This window comes from Populus euphratica, unplaced genomic scaffold (genome assembly GCF_000495115.2).
Source record: "Populus euphratica unplaced genomic scaffold, PopEup_1.0 scaffold517.1, whole genome shotgun sequence".
In the NCBI taxonomy this organism is placed as follows: Eukaryota; Viridiplantae; Streptophyta; class Magnoliopsida; order Malpighiales; family Salicaceae; genus Populus; species Populus euphratica.
The window spans coordinates 106,339-114,562 of record NW_011500250.1 but is presented as its reverse complement, the minus strand read 5'-3'; positions in this window follow the sequence as shown (position 1 = coordinate 114,562).

Sequence of the window (8,224 nt, the reverse complement as noted above, 5' to 3'; positions counted from 1 at the left end):
TACTACTACTACTACTACTACTACTACTATTATTATTATTATTATTATTATTATTATTATTACTATTGTTGTTGTTGTTATTGTTGTTTTATAATTGTTGTTTATAATTTGTACAATTAACCTCCCTGTGGTTCGACCCCGGTCTTGCCGGGTTATTTATTACTTCGACACTCCTGCACTTGGGAGAAGACATCAATCTTTTAGTCGTGTCAAGTTTTTGGCGCCGTTGCCGGGGAGGTAAGTTCTTGTATAAATTATAGTATTTATTTTATTTTCTCTTTTCACTTTTCTTGTATATAACTTTGTTTCTTTTCTTTTGTTTCTTTTTATTTTGTTTTCTTCCTCCTTCTTTTGCTTTCTTGTTCTTCTTTTTATTTTATTCCTACACGTGCATGAGAGTGTGGTCACGTACATCAAGTGGTAGACTTTGTAGGGTATCCTCATCATTTTCAGAAAATATGGCCGAAGAAGATAATCAATCACTTCATAATGAGAATAATGAGAATAACCGTGCTAGAACACTTAGAGACCACATGAATCCCACAAGAACAAGTGCACCATCATGCATAGTTTTTCCTCCTGATGCATCTCATTTTAATTTTAAACCAGGTATTATTCAACTTTTACCTTCTTTTCATGGTTTGGAATTGGAAAATCCATACTTGCATTTAAGGGAATTTGAGGAGGTCTGCAACACATATAATAATTTAAATTGTAGCATGAACACCATTAGATTAAAGCTTTTTCCTTTTTCATTAAAAGATAAAGCTAAAACATGGCTACAAAATTTAAGACCAGGATCCATTCGTGCTTGGGATGAAATGCAACAACAGTTTTTAAAGAAGTTTTTTCCATCTCATAGAACAAACTCTTTCAAGAGACAAATCACCACTTTCACTCAAAAACCAGGAGAAACATTTTACCAATGTTGGGATAGGTATCGAGACTTGCTTAGTACTTGCCCTCATCATGGTTTTGAAACATGGAGATTGGTTTCACATTTCTATGAAGGGTTAACACCTAAAGATAGGCAAATGGTTGAATTGATGTGCAATGGAACTTTTGAAGATAAAGACCCTGATGAAGCAATGGAGTACTTAGACTTGTTAGCTGAAAATGCTCAAAATTGGGACACCGCGGGTACTTGTGAGGCACCGAGTAAAACTCAACCTCATACATCTAGTGGAGGTATGTACAACCTTAGGGAAGATCATGACCTTCAAGCCAAGTTTGCATCTTTAGCTAGAAAAGTCGAGGCACTAGAATTGAAAAAGAGTGGTCAATTAAAATCTGTTGAAAACATTGTGTGTCAAATCTGTGAAACAAATGAACACTCAACCAACGATTGTCCAACCTTGCCTTCTTTTAAAGAATGTCTCCATGAACAAGCCCATGCTTTAAACAGTTTTCAAAGGGCCAACCACAACCCATACTCCCAAACATACAACCCTGGTTGGAGGAATCACCCAAATTTCAGTTGGAAGAGTGACAATGCACAAACTTCACAACCACCGTTTCAAGCACACCATAATTTCCAAAATTCTCATGGATATGCACCTCCTTATGCTCCACCTCCTAGAAGAAATCTTGAGGAAACATTGCATGCATTCATTGAAAAGCAAGAGACAATCAATACTCAACTTGCTCAAAACATGACAGATTTTAAAGATACTCTTGCAAAATTAACATCTGCTCTCAGTTTCCAAGAGAAAGGTAAGTTTCCATCTCAAACACAACAAAATCCCAAAGGGCAATACAATGCAAATGCAAGTAGTTCCGGAAGCCAACACATGGATCAAGTCAAATCAGTCACTACTCTGCGCAGTGGTAAGGTTATTGAAAAACCCTCTCTTGAACCTTATGAGAAAGATGATGAGTCAATCTTTGAGGGTAAGGAAGGGGTTGAATCTGAAAATTGCAAAGAAACGACTGATTCACCGCCAGCACTTCCATTTCCTCAAGCCATGACCAAACAAAGGAAAGTCAATCACAATTCTGAAATTTATGAAATTTTCAAACAGGTAAGGATCAATATACCTTTGCTGGATGCTATTAAACAGGTTCCTTCCTATGCTAAATTTTTGAAAGATCTATGCACTGTGAAGAGGAAACTGAATGTGAAAAAGAAAGCCTTTCTAGCCGAACAAGTAAGTGCTATTCTTCAGAATAATAATGCTTTGAAATATAAAGACCCTGGTTGTCCTACAATTTCTTGCTTTATTGGAGAGCATAAAATTGAAAGAGCCTTACTTGATCTTGGTGCTAGTGTGAATTTACTTCCATATTCAGTTTTTCAGAGTCTCAATCTAGGTGAGTTAAAACCAACTTCTATATCTCTTTTACTTGCCGATAGATCTGTAAAAGTGCCTAGAGGAATAATTGAAGATGTGTTAGTACAAGTCGATAAATTCATTTATCCTGTGGATTTTATTGTCTTGGACACAGAACCTGTTGAAGCATGTAATTCATTTCCTGTTATTTTAGGACGTCCGTTTCTTGCAACCTCTAACGCATTGATTAATTGTAGGAATGGACTGATGAAGCTATCATTTGGAAACATGACATTGGAGATGAATATTTTCAACATTTGCAAGCAACCTGGAGATGATAATGATTTACAAGAAGTAGATCATATTGATGAATTAGTTTATGATCAACTTGAATCTACTTTAAGTAAAAATGAATTGGATGAAACTGAAGATTTGCAAATGGTTTATTCTGAGGAAGAAATCACGAATGAAACAAGCACCGAAAATGTTGATGCGAATCTTTTGTCAACAGTGACAACAGATTCGACATCTGACATCACACCAATCGATGATTACTTTCCTAACAAATCCTTACTTTCTCTTAGTTCAATGCCTTGGTATGATAAAAATATTAATTTTCTTGCTTTAGGAGATTTGCTAGCTGATTGGAGTACCCAAGACAAAGAAAAGTTTTTGAACGAAGTGAAGAGCTTTTATTGTGATGACCCTAACTTATTCAAATATTGTCCTGATCAAATATTTCAAAGATTCATTCCCGACAATGAGGTAAGTAGTGTCATTAAACTTTGTCATTCTGAAGCATGTGGAAGTTATTTCTCGTCAAAAAAGACTGCTGCAAAAATCTTTCAAAATGGATTTTATTGGCCCACCATGTTCAAGGACACACATGCATTCTGCAAAACTTGTGAAAATTGTCAAAAAATTGACACTGGTCAAAAAGTTTTGTTTTATGATTCTCAACTCTATGCATTCCCTAAAGAGCTAAGATTAAGATGGACCAATCCTTATGGGGCCTGTGATATTGAGAATTCAATGAATGACAATGATTTTAAGGAAAATGGACATCGTTTGAAAGCTTACTTTGATAATTTTCCTAGTGAAAATGAATCAGCTGGTTTGAATGATCTTGTAGATAAAGGTTGATTATTTTGTTTTTCTCACATTGTTTTTGTGTTTCTTTTTGAGTGATTTTTGCTAGTTTCTCTCACCCCGGTCAAATGGCGGATAACGGTACTCCGTGACTTAAGTCGGTTCTTTCAGTTTCCCACAATAACTGATATTTGTGTATATATTTGTGCAATTCTTTGAATCTCTCTTCTAATTCTCATTTGAAAATGGACACTAATCTTGAAAAATTGAAAAAGTATTTTCCCGCTCTGCCTCAGAATGCGATTACAAAAATTTACCGTGCTAGATGTGCAAGATTGAGATTGTTAATGAATCATGGAATTCCTGAAGATATTCGTTGGTTGATTGAAGCAAAGGTCCGATTATCAGGTGAGTCCTCTAATTTCTTTATTTCACACATGCCTGGAACAGGTAAAAGCACTTTTGCAAAGAAACGTCGTGCAAAACGACTAGAAGTCTGTCATCGATGTGCTAGATGGACTTGTAATACACAATGTCGTTCTTTAGGAATGGTATCTATAAACCGTGAAGATAAAATACAATTCATTAAGGATGGCCTGAGTAAGGAGTCTTTAGATAATCTTCTATTGACTCTTGAGACGCATCCTAGTGGAGATGTGCATCGTGCAATTCATGATTTATGGCCACTATTTCATAAAGAACATGATCGACTTAGTCTTGGGAATCTGACTAAAAAAGACCCTGTTTGCCAGTTTTTAAGAAAACTGGATGGGAAGCCTATCCCCGACCCATAGAGGGCGTTTAAGCCGTTCTTGGACGTAAAACCAAGGGAAGATGTGAGCCACAATCACAACTACCTGTACATACACATGTTTTTTTTCAAAAGTAAATAAATAAATAAAAAGAGAGAGAGAGTGTGTGAGACTCTAGCTGGCCTACATATAGATGTTATGATTGCCTTTCTACTTTCTCATCTATAAAACCCTCTTTTCCTTCCTTTCATTTCTACTCAACCCATACATTCAACAAATACAGAAGTGTGTAGAAATGGCAAGTTCCTCAGGTCATCATATAAGAAATATTTGTGTTTTCGGTGGATCTAGTCCTGGGAAAGAAAAGGAGTTTTTAGAATCAGCAAATCATCTTGGTCAGGTGCTAGCTGAGAGAAAGATTCATTTAGTGTATGGGGGAGGCAGTCTTGGGTTAATGGGAGGTGTGTCAATAGCTGCATTTTTAGGAGGTAGTCAAGTTTTAGGAGTCGTCCCTGAAGCTTTGGCACAAGGGGACATCATTGGAAAAACAATTGGAGAGGAACTTCAGGTCTCCACAATGTCGGCTCGAATGAATGCAATGTTTAACCATGCTGATGCTTTCATTGCTTTACCAGGTGGTCTAGGTACATTGGAAGAGATCTTTCATATTTCATCTTGGGCTCAACTGCACATTTACCATAAACCCATAGGTTTGTTAAATGTTAATGGTTATTATGATAAGTTGTTGTCTTTTCTTAATCATGCTGTGGAACAAGAATTTCTAACATCTTCTGCACGACAAATCCTTATTAAGAATTGTTTAAGGCCTATTTTTATATAGCTATAGTTGATAGTAGCTTACTTGAATTGAATGTTTATCTATGGTAGTTTAGCCTTTTCAATAAGTATAAGTCAAGGCTTAATGGTAACAACCCTAATTTACTGATAAAATATCGTATTAGTTCTATCTTGCATTAACATTTTTGCATTCAAAGCTATATTTTATGCTTATGTAATATTTAGTATCATTTAAAGCCTAATTTTATATAATAACATATTTCATCCCCTTTACGCACCTAGCAACCTATTGCCAATTAGTTTCTTACAGATTATTTTACTTAAGTAGGCATAGAACTTTCATTGTATATTTATACACGGTTTGAGAATCTTGGGAACATCTATGATACTTATAGAACAAAAACTGATAATAATTAGGAGGCAAAAACTACCCCTCAACAACTATTTTATCCACTCTTAAGTCTCAATAAGTTTTTTACCTTCATCTCCTAGTTTCCAATAGGTTATCATATCATACAAAGAGCCCATACTTTAATTTAAATCCTATAATTTTTACCATCCTTAATTTTGAAATTTGTGTCTATTCATATAATTAATCACATTCAGCTAATCAATCAAGGAACTCCTCTATTCCTAAATCACCATAAAAAAATAATCTTAACCTTCATATGGTAATCTTAATCATACCTATTATTTCTAACAACCTTACCTCGATCTTCTTCATTAGATGAATTTTCATAGTCATATTGGCCATGAGGATTTGTATTAGCTGGTTTAGGGACAGGTTAGTCGCGAGCATCATCCTTAACGCATGCCTTTTTTCTTCCCCAATTTATATTTTTATACAACCTTAGCACCTCAAGCCTAGTTGTAATGCCATCAACTCTAGTATTGATGTCTTCAAACTCAGTTTGCATTTGCCTATCTAAAGCTACTATCAAGACTGAATGATGATCTAACTGATCCTAAATAACTTGCATCCTCTAATCACCATTATGGAGATGATTGTTATAAACTACTCTACGATTCTCTTCACTATTCGTCATCTATCTAGATGTTGACCCATTTTGATACTATTTGATATAGCGTATAGCAAAGATAAAATTAGAGTTGTAAACCTGATATTACAAACCAAATTGTAGTGAAATCTAGAGAAAATTCTATGATATTTTTATTAAGATTTTAATACTAGTCAACATAGTACATTAAACATGCTTATTTATATTAGTACTAAAATTCTTTACATGAAAGGATTCATAATTAAAAGTTACCTAATTAATAAAGTCCTTCTAGCATTAGGATTTTTAAATAGTAAAATACTAATTAAATTAAAAGCTCTAAGCTAAGTAGGAAAAAATAATTAAAAATAAAGATTAAATATGAAAATAGTTTATTTTTATATTAATGAGATCATATAGTTTTTATCCAAAAATCATGCATTTTTGTGTCATTTATTAAAGCTTGTTATTTCTTTCTTTTTATTTATAACTTGATTATTCCTTATACTTTCCATTTTTAGGGATTCTAAAAGTGCTCATTTTTTTAAAATTATAAAATCATTACATTGATATTTGGCCTAATTTTGGTGAAATTTTAATTGTAATTAATGAAGAAGAATGTGAGGATAATAATGTTGAGGAGTTTATTAGGTTAGTAGAACAATCAAAGTATGCCATAAAATTAAATTAGAAAAAGTTGGAACAAGTCAATATAGGTTCAAATAAGAATACAAAAGAACAAAAGGTTAGAACTCTAAATTTAGTTAAAGAAAAAAGCAATTGGATTAAGTTGTTTAAAAAAATATTGATATATTTTCCTCATCTTTAGCTAACATGTTTGAGGTAGATATAAATATAATAGTGCATGAACTCTTATTAATACTAGGTGGCAGGCTAATGAAACAAAAGTTAAGAATAATGAGGCCATAGATATTAATCAAGGTGAAGAAGGAGGATATAAGTAATGGGAGGCTAGGTCTCTACAAGATAAGAATGTGTCAACTTTTAAGATTTGAACAAAGTAAGTTCCAAAAATGATTTTTCCTTACCTCATATTGAAATTATTGTGAAAAATTCTACTAAGAATCCCTCATATTTCTTTATGGATGGATTTTTAAGGTAAAATCAAATCACGGTGGAAAAAAAACCACTTTTATTATACCATAGAGAACTTATTGTTATAAAGTCATGCTATTTAGGTTAAAGAATGTCAAGGCAATTTATCAATGAGTAATGGTTATATTATTCCATGATATGGTACACAAAGAAATTAAGGTGCGTGTGGATGATATAATCACCAAATTCATATAAGGGAAGGACCACTTCTAAATCCTAAGGTATCAATTAAAGTTGAATCCTATAAAGTGTATTTTCAGCATCATCTCCAAAAAGTTACTTGGCTTTATTGTTAAAAATAAGGGTATGATATTGATATTAATAAGATTAAATCTATAAAGGCAATCTTGATACCAATCATTGAGAAGGATATCTAAAGTTTTGTAGGATAGCTAAACTGTAAAGCTCAATTTATTTCTTAATTAACCATTATATTTAAGCTTACCTTTCATCTTTTTTGAAAAAAAATCCAAGAAAATAGGATGTATAATGTTAGAAAACCTTTAATAAGATCAAATAGTATCTACCTAAGCCACCTTTTTTAGTCCTACCTATATATGAAAGACCTCTTACCTTATATCTGATAATCATTGAAGTTGCCACAAGTTGTTTATTGGACTAATATGATATTTTAGAAGAAAGTAACAAGCCATTTACTACCGTAATGTGAGTCTTGTTATAGCATATTAGAAAAACTAAGATGTGGTATAGTATAAAGTGCTTGGCGACTTCATCAATACGTGCTTACTACACCACATGACTTATCTCGAAGATAAACACTTTCAAGTACATTTTTTAAAAGCCTTACCTTTCAAGTTAAACAGTAGGATGACAAGTGTCGTTGGCTGAAAATAATATCATTTATATAAATAGAAAAATAATTTAAAAGGTAGTGTGATTGTTGATCATCTAGTATACAATGCAATTAATGACCACATGCTTTTAAAATTCAAATTTCCTAGACAAGGATATCATGGTGATAAATGCAAAAATAGATGATATGAAAGATGAATGGCAAAGCATGTATTTTAATGTTGTTGTGAATGTCTTTGGGAATGGTTTAGGGCAGTGATGATTTTTCTAAATAAGAGATAATACCCCATCTCTATAAAACTATAATTTAAATTTAACAACAATATGACAGGGTATAAGACTTGTATTTATGATTTAAAAATTGTTTTAGAAATATGAGTCAAGATTG